Genomic DNA, 9,434 nt, shown 5'->3' with positions numbered 1-9,434 from the left:
AGCAGAGTACCTGAAGCATCAGAGCTTAGAGAAGGGGATCTACTGATCCCAAGACACTTGGCAGGAGCACGGAAATAATAGAGTGGGGGACCAAGACAGCCCATGAAATAAGGAATAGGAACATCAGGTTCTTAATATATAAATGTATAAAACAGCTGCAAACTACCCAAAGCAATCCAGCAGGGCTACCACACCAACAGACATCCTATGAAAAACAAAAGCAACAGGCCTACCCCAAGTACCAGAGAAGAGTACTCCACAAGTTTGAAGCAATAATCCCTCTTTCCCAAGAAGAGGGAAAAAAATAAAAAAAATAAAAAACCTCAACAGATAAAGTAAAAGGGCAAAAGAAACTCTAGAAAAATGAGCAAAAGGCCTTGGCTTTAGAAAGTTACTTTAATGTTACATTCTGAAAAGTCCAAATTTCAAAACTCATGTCTTAGTCACTTAAATAGCATAATACCAAAAGGGTTTATTGGTTGTCTCTACTATTTATCAGCTATGTGATTTTGGTGAAGTCACTTAATGTCTCTTTTTCTCATTTTTTTTTATTCATATAACAACTCTCTTGATAATCTCTTCAGCTACTATGGATTAAATTTTCTTCTCTGCACAGATGACTCCCAGATGTCAATTATATACTCTCTCTTCTCATTCTTGAACTTCAGTCCTATATTACTTACTATATTTGGGACATTTGGAATTGTCGCATTCATTACAAACTAAAAATGCTCAAAGAAAACAGTGTCTTTCCTCAAAATCTATTCTTTTTCAAAACTTCCCTATTACCAAAGGCATCAGTCTCTTCTCATTTATCTGGATTAATTTCCTAAGTATCTTTCTTGAATTCTCACTCTTATTCATCATACATATGCACTAAGTTGCAAAATATTTAATCTGAGTTCAGAACACATATGCACACACATATCTTCTGTGTGTATATATGCATATGTATTATGCATATATACACACATATATAAATATTTATGCATGCATGCATATTCATAAGCATATGCATAGATATAGAAGAGATATCTATTCATATATCTCCTATTCTCTTTTATTCACACAATCACCAAACTTACTTAGATCCTTAAGCCTTCCTTCTTATCTGGTTGATTATGATAGCCTTCTAATTGGACTCTGCATCATCTCTCCTTATTCCAGGTCTTTTTTTTCATTCAGGCTCCTAAAATATTTCCCAAAGTGTATTTCTGAATGTGTCATGCCATATAAACTATTGACTTATATTTTCCAAACATATAACTTCCAAAAATAAAAGCCCCTCATCTGTGGAGAAAATTAATGTTGAATTGTAATAATTTCTATATGAAAACTTTCTAAAACTTCAGGATTCAAAGGCAGCCAGCTTCCAAGTTAAAGTAATTTATACTCAGGCTACAAGGTATCCCTCTGGGCTGGCTCTTTTTAGAGGAAAGGCAGAAACCTGCTCATTATTTGTCTGTAAACAATGACTTTCTATGGTAAGGGATGTCAGCACACTTCAGCTATTGAACTGGTCATTCATGTTGAACTGACAAAGTGCAGCAGTGGCATGACAATATGTGCTGGTGTCTTTCATGTCCCAAGGACACACTTATCTTTTGATGAATTAATATGTGAGATCTCAAAACATACCTCCTCAGTGTCTATTTACCAATCAGAGATGTGTTGGATGTGTTGGTATATCCATGGAAAGAATTGAGTGGTGAACTTACAAGTGGTAATAAAGAGACTTACATCAGAAGAGGAAATCTCTTTTTTCTTTTAGGAGTGGTAGAGAGAGTAACCTGACAAGATTAAGATGTTTTGGTTCACCAATTAATAAACTGATTTAGCGGGCAGCTGGGTAGTTCAGTGGATTGAGAGCCAGGCCTAGAATGCAAGGTTCAAATCTGACCTCAGACACATCCCAGCTGTGTGACCATGGGCAAGTCACTTGTTCCCATTGCCTAGGCCTTACTACTCTTCTGTCTTGGTACCAATACACAGTATTGATTTCAAGATAGAAGGTAAGGGTTTTAAAAATAAATAAATAAATAAATGAAATATATTTATTTGAAATTAAGAAATACTGCCTCTCAAGTATTTCAGTCATTATGTCTGTCATTCAAAGCCCTTTAGAACTTGATATTTTCCTCTGTTCCAGTCCTCTGATACATCTCTTCCTCATGCACTCCATAACCCAGCCTAACTGGTCTACTTGTACATCCCATGCCACCCCTTATCTATATTACTTCCTACTGCTTATCTCCCATATCTAGAATTCTGTTCCTCTTTATCTCTGCCTTTGAGAACATATCACTTCTTTCCAAATTCAATTCAAACATTTCCTTTTGCAGGAAACTTTTCTTGGGTCCCCTCTAGACTCTAGTGATTTCTCTAAGATTACTTTCCATCTTCTGAGAATGTATCTTGTTTTTATCCACTTATACATAATTGGTATTTGCCTTAGAAAATTATTCCAAATTCTAATTAACTGATGAAAATGAAAAAAAATACTCAATAATATTTATACTGCAGTTACACTTGACAATTACTGTGCTAATTCTGTGGGTATAAAAGGGGGAAATTTTCCTAGGTTCAAAGATCTGACTTTCTTCCAGAGTAGGAAGAAGGAACAACATAAAAACATAAACACAGAAAAGTAAATTTATACAAAGTGAATTTAAAAATAAGGATGAAAATATGGGCTCCTCTGAAGCTACCCAGTTTGGTCATTAAATAGGTAATACAATGGGAAGACCATTGTCCTTTGAATTAGAGGTTTATGTTCACATTTAATTTCTTCCTAATTGAGCTGGTGAAAACACTTTGACTTCAATGGACCCTATTTGTCTGGCTGTCAAAATGAGGTCAAAAGGAAGTTATTAACTCAGAGGCTTTGAATTTTTGTATTTAAAAAAAAATCTCAATACTCTATTTCAATATAATTGTTTTTATTTTATACTTTCAAAAACATGCTCTTAAGAAGAGGCCATCCTTCCAGAAGGTAAATAAATTGTCAGAATCTATGTATCCAGCTTTGGGGGATGCTTAGTTGTATACAAGAGAAGACTTGCAATTTTTGTGGAATATGTGTGTGTGTGAGTGTGTGTGTGTGATATTGATTGTGTGTAATGAAGCATTCACATTACATACCTTTGGTTAACTTTTGACTTGATATGCTGAAAACCCCATGCTCATATGGACATCCACTATGTCCCCTAAAGCCCCAGATTTCTTCAGTGATTACCATAGTGCCTTGCTATGGATAAGAATACCTCTGAATATGATGATATTTTACCAATGTAAATTGTGTTGCAATCAGTATTTTTTCATCCTTAAAGGCAAGTGGGAAAGATAGTAGTGGGGTCAGGTGGCAGTAACCTTAGATTTAACTGCTATTTCTTTTTTAGGAAAAAAATGGTTTTAAAACATTTGGTTTTAAATCCTAAGTCAATTAAGTGTTAGTAATGTAACTGTTAGAAATAAATGTAAACTTTCTAGGACTTAATTAATTTTTTAAAGTCTGTATTGGAGGACATCTCTTCCAGTGCTAAACTCGATGATTCCATAATAATACAAGAATTCAATTCAGTAAGTACTTATGGGCTTATTAAATGAAGAGCACTGCCAGATCTTTCAATTCATGAGCAAACTAAACTATTTCAATCAAGATTTTGCAAATTTTTTCTATGGTCCTGAGGCAAAAGAAAAAAATGAAACAGGGAGAAAAATTAAAAGATTTCTCCGAGATCACAGAATCAGCATGAACTTTGATCTTAGGACTTCATTATTCAGTCCAATTTTCTCTAATAGGCTATGATGGGTCTGCATGTATCATAGAAATTGTCAAAATGTTAAACTCAATTTCTTCATTTGCAAAGCAAGATTGGTCTAGTTGATGGTTTTTTACCTTTCCAGTTCTAAATCAGTGACCATGTACCTCTTCTTGAAGAGAATTTGGAAATCATGTTTTCTCTCTGAAAGCAGGAGCACAGAAAATCAAGATCTTTCTTCTCCCAAGCTTTTACTGACTAGCCTTCATATAGGTATGGAACATAGACTAAGAGATCTTCGACAATAAGGAGAGACTTGAGCAAATTGACTATGAGTCTCTCGTTATACAAATGTCATTCCCCAACAGGGTCCCATGTATCTTCAAGAAAATTCCAACTTCACTTTCAAAGCATATTTTGTCACATCAGAGAATTCTATAATTTATTAAATGTTATAATTCTCTGGTTACAATTAGATAGAATTCATTAGTTAGTTCCTCAATTGCCTCTCCAAATGGAGACATAATAGGAAGCAAAGTTAAGTTGGATCACCTGGGTATAAACCCTGTCAAAGTGTTCCAGAAAAATGAATTACACACCTTAGAAAAATTCTTCATGTTTATTCACAAAATGACAGGAAGCCAGAATATACTCCTACTATTATAGGTTTCTAATTTAAAACTAAATGCATATAGAATATAAAATACTATAAAGAAAATAAAGTTTCCTGCTTCTCCAGTTTGAGAGAGTTCTCACATAGATTGACTGGATGGGTGAGGGGGGAAGTCAGCTCCAGATGGGAAAGAATCATTATTAAGCATCAATGTTAGGAGGGAGGGTTTATATGAAAAGAACAGCCAGTTTACTTTCTTGAAAGAAAGAAGCAAAAACAGGCTAACAGGCTTGAATGAACTTTAGTACAAAGGAAACGCTTCCCCACAGGGACTGACTTCACAGAAACAGAAAGGATAATGAGACTCCTGCCGAGTCATGGTATGAACTTGAGGTAGATTCACTGGGCCCAATTTGACTGCTTTGCATTAATTCTTGGATAATGTTGTGCAACTGACAATAACCAAAGGTTTTTGCTTACATTCTCAGCTCTAGGCTAAAGTTGCTCCATCTACTGAATCCAGAGTGTCTAAAGAGGATCTGACACATCTTCCCTAGAATCCCTGGATACCACCCTGGGAAGTTATTAAAAAGAAAAAGAGAGGCTCATTGCATCACTTTTAGAAATCTCACTGGTGAGATAAAACTGATCCACTGAGATCAGTTAATAAATGTGAAAAATATTAAAATTACTTATTTTGTAATTTCAATTGAATTTGTATCTCTTCCTTGCATTGATTATACTATCCCTTTATCCTGGCTGCACAGCTTTCTCCTAGTATGTCTGTGCTTCTATCTCCTAGGGTAAGATACCAATTACAAACAGTGGGAAATGGTGAATAGGAATTAATATTGAAGTATGATTCTGATGTTTGTGTGCATGTACTTGTGTCTGTGTTCCTGTGTGTGTGTGTGTGTGTGTGTGTGTGTGTGTGTGTGTAGGTGGAAAGGCAGTGCTAGAATAGAATTGGATTGATTGCGTAGATCTATTTTATACACAATTCCGTTTAATCCAATTCACATTAACAAATACTTTTTAGATACTCCTTACTCCATTATGCCAAGGTCTCCAGATCAAAACAAAATGAAATAATCTGTGTCCTAAATCAGAACAAAAAGATTTAAAGGATCATACAATCCCTTCAGCTTATTAAAAAGTCATTGGTCCACCCTTACCACTCTTCCACCTATGAGACAATATCCCGAAGTACAAGGGTTTAAAAAAAATTATTGGATGAAGGAAGGAAGGAAGGAAGGAAGGAAGGAAGGAAGGAAGGAAGGAAGGAAGGAAGGAAAGAAGGAAGGAGGAAAGCAAGGAAGGGAAGAAGAGAGGGAGGAAGAGTAAAGGAAAGAATATTTATTATGTAAAAGACAATGTGCTAGACTTGTGGAATATAAATGCTAAGAATAAATTCTAGACTTCAGAGAGCTTACATTCTAGGAAAAAGAACAATTCATAAAAAAGGAAATAGGTCCAAGGACAATTTTTTTTGTTCAGGGAACTCATAAAAATGGTAACTGGAATGTGAGTCAATTTATTACTATTACATTTCTAGAAATGCATGTGATTATATTTGCTAATACATTTTCCCTCATCAAGAAGTGGGGAAGGGGTTGATGAATGACAGCAAGGTCCCCAGAGAGCAATGTTGTAGGTGTTCAGATGACTGGATAGACTGGATATAGTAAAGAACAAGAGAAAATGACTACAGGGTAAAAATACATATTATGGTTGTTTTTCTACCTGTGCAGAAGGAAATATGTATATGAAGGATCTTAAATAACATATTTATTAAAATTGAAAAACAAATATTCAGTACTATATAACATTTAATTTATGAAACTTAATTCCATTCACCTACCAACATGTACGATATCTATGAAAAGTATATATATATATATTAATCTAAAATCCCAGGGTAAGAAATAATATCTACAGGTTACATAAAAAACCAGCATCATTCAGATGCCTGGAAGTATACACATCACTATCTTTTATTTTTCTTTCCTTTTTTGTTCTTTTCTTTTTTTTTTTTTAGTCTCAGAAGCTGTTCATCTAAGTGATTTTTTAAACATAGATTTTGTGTTGAACATTGTTCCTTAAAAAAAAAAAAAGATTATTTATTTATTTTTGGCATTTCCTCCATGTCAAAGTCTTTACCATGTGAGAAGGAGCTGCTATAAATTGTACATTTAGGTTATTTTATCTTTTAAACATCTCTTTCAGTTATAGATGTAGCACTGGCACTGCTGCTCTGACCAAGGTTATGATTCAAAACTTGTCTCCCTTCCTCCAATATTCTTTCACCATAATCATTCTAATATACTTTATAATATAGTGAAATTTGGCTTCTTGCTGTATAACAAAGCATTTGATCTCCTACTCTGGTGCATTTTTTCCAGGTTTTCCCATGCCTGGAATATTTTTTCTACCACACGCCTGTCTTCTGGTTTCCCTGGCTCTCTTCAAGTTCATCATCTATAAGAAGATTTTTCTGATTCCCTACAATGCTAATACTATTTTCTCCATTTTATACTATATACTTATATATAGTCATTCATTTTCATGTTGTCTCCTCCATTAACTGTGGGATGTAAACTCTAAACAATCACTCTACTGCAAATATTAATAATATGGAAATAGTCTCGATCAATTATACATGTAAAACCCAGTGGAATTCCTTGTTGACTATGGGAGGGGGATGGGAGGAGAGGAGGGAAAGAATATGAATCATATAACCATGGAAAATATTCTAAATGAAATAAATAAATAAATGAATAAACAAAAAAAGTAAAAGAAAAACCGAAGGACCTCAATTTGTAGTTCACAGATATTTTGTTTTCAGAAAGAAAGCACTGTATTTGGAGTCTATATAACTATATCTCATAATCTCTCTGAACTTCAGTTACTTCAGCTGCAAAATGAGGGACATGATCTAGATAACCTGCAAGGACACTTCCAGGTCTAAAGACAATATCCTCAGGGCCACATCCAAAGGGAAAAGAGGCAGCAAGGGTGGTCAACAAGTACTTCTCTCATCTTGGTATATGCCACCTGCCTTTAATTGAACTGTCTAATTTTATATCAGAGATGATAAACCTGTAAAAACTGTGTCTTTACCCCTTTACCCATCATGAGTTGGGACAACTAACTGCCTAAAATTACGGTTTCTTATTCCCAAAATACACCCTCTATTTGATTTTTTTTCCTATGGTCAAAATACTAAAGGGTCTATGACAAATCCTAAGCTATTTAAAACATGACATTTTAAAGTATTCTATTCTTTTTCCTCTATAATATTTAATAAATATTAATATTAGTGACTTATAGGACAGTTCAAGTAATTAGGATTATTCATTTTAATTCATACAAAGACCTGAGTTAGATACAAGTTTTGATTAAACATTTTCAATTTGACACACTTTTGAATTTGCAGTAATAATTTAATTATTATATATTTATTTTACTTCAGCATGCCTTTGAGTATCTACTATGTGCCAGGAACTGAAGTAGGTATTTGGGATTAAAAGACAAATCCAAATATCCCTTGTTATAAAGGATGTTGCAATTTTTATTTGAGGTGGGGGGCAACCACATGCATAAGGATAAGAAATTGCAATATATATTTTATATCATTTTTTAGAATAGGAAAGAGCACTGACAGCTGGGGATAGGGATCACCAGGAAATGTCTCCTTCAAGTGTTGGCATGTTCATTAAATTATGTAGGAAAATGAGTATTCTAAGAAGTAGAAATAAGGTCATCAATGACTGCTTATTGCCTGTATACACAATAAATGCTCAGTTAATTTTTGTTGGTTGGTTTATGGACCATCATCTTATCAAAGATATATAGGTAGGAGGTGATGGTGAGGAGAAACAATAAATTGAGCAATTTAATTAGAAATTATAGGATATTTTTAAGCAACTACTTTACTCTTGGTGTTGTATGAGACTATGAAAATACATGGGTAAATAAATGAAACATAAGATATTTTGAAATAGGTCACATTCTATCACATATAACTATGTATATACTCATAGAAACAAAAGAAGGAGATGGCAGAGGTTATCATGGATAGTGTCATGGAAGCAATGCACATGAGGAGTAGTAGAAACTGGCATGCTATGGTCATGAAGAGTTGGACATTAATAAATGATTAAAAACAAGGTAAATACAATATAACTATATAAATAATTATTACAAAAAATTGTAAAGTGCTTTAGGAAGCAGACCAATAGCAGTTTAGGTGATTCAAAATAAGACTTATGTATAAGTCCGTCCTCAAAGTAGTACATATATGATTAAGTCATAGAAATGAGATATTTGAGTACTGTTTATGATTAGCAGAGAGAAATACCAGTTTGGATTGAAAGAGATTAACCTATAAGGAGGCTATTGAGACATTTTGGAGCCATATTCTGAGGGGCTTAAAAGCCAGAATTATATGTGAAATAAGTTAAAATGGAGCAACTAGATTTTATTGAGAAAGGCAGTAATATATTTTCTTAATCAAAATCATTGATGGACACATTGATAATGAATTGAAAGGATGAGAGTCTGGAATTAGAAAATTCAGTTAAAAGGTTACTCCAATATCCCAGACTTGAATGAACAAGATCCTGACAAAAGAAGTAACTTTTTAAAAATAGAATGAAATGGTTAGATTTCAAATATTTTGTAATGGTAGAACAGGTATGATTTGGAAACTGATTATCTATATGATATTAAAGGCGCATGATGAGTCAAAAATAATCAATTCCGTGATTTTATTTGTGGAAAACTTGAAAAATAATGAGGTCCTCAATAAAATAAAATTAAAAATAGGAAATGTAATTGAATCCTGGGATAGACTGAGTTCTATTTTGGGCAGGATGTCTTTGAGATGTCCCCAAGGCATTCATTTTGAAGCATCCAATAGACAATTGGAGAGACAGTAGGGTTAAATAGTTATGGAAAATCCGTGATGAAATGGATTAAAGATAGACAGGGAGAGAGAGAGAGAGAGAGAGAGAGAGAGAGAGAGAGAGAGAGAGAGAGAGAGAGAGAGAGAGAGAGAG

The 9,434-nt window shown here is 33.9% G+C and overlaps 1 protein-coding gene across 1 annotated transcript in view; it reads left to right on the top strand.

Moving 5' to 3' along the window:
• The window catches only part of LOC123234410 (hexokinase HKDC1-like), a 52,242-nt gene that overhangs the window by 28,579 nt on the left and 14,229 nt on the right, over nucleotides 1-9,434 (top strand). The window lies entirely within an intron of this gene.

Source organism: Gracilinanus agilis, chromosome 2 (assembly GCF_016433145.1).
Source record: "Gracilinanus agilis isolate LMUSP501 chromosome 2, AgileGrace, whole genome shotgun sequence".
NCBI classification, from domain to species: Eukaryota; Metazoa; Chordata; class Mammalia; order Didelphimorphia; family Didelphidae; genus Gracilinanus; species Gracilinanus agilis.
Note: the sequence above shows the minus strand (reverse complement) of the source record. Positions and strands in the feature narration are given on the sequence as shown.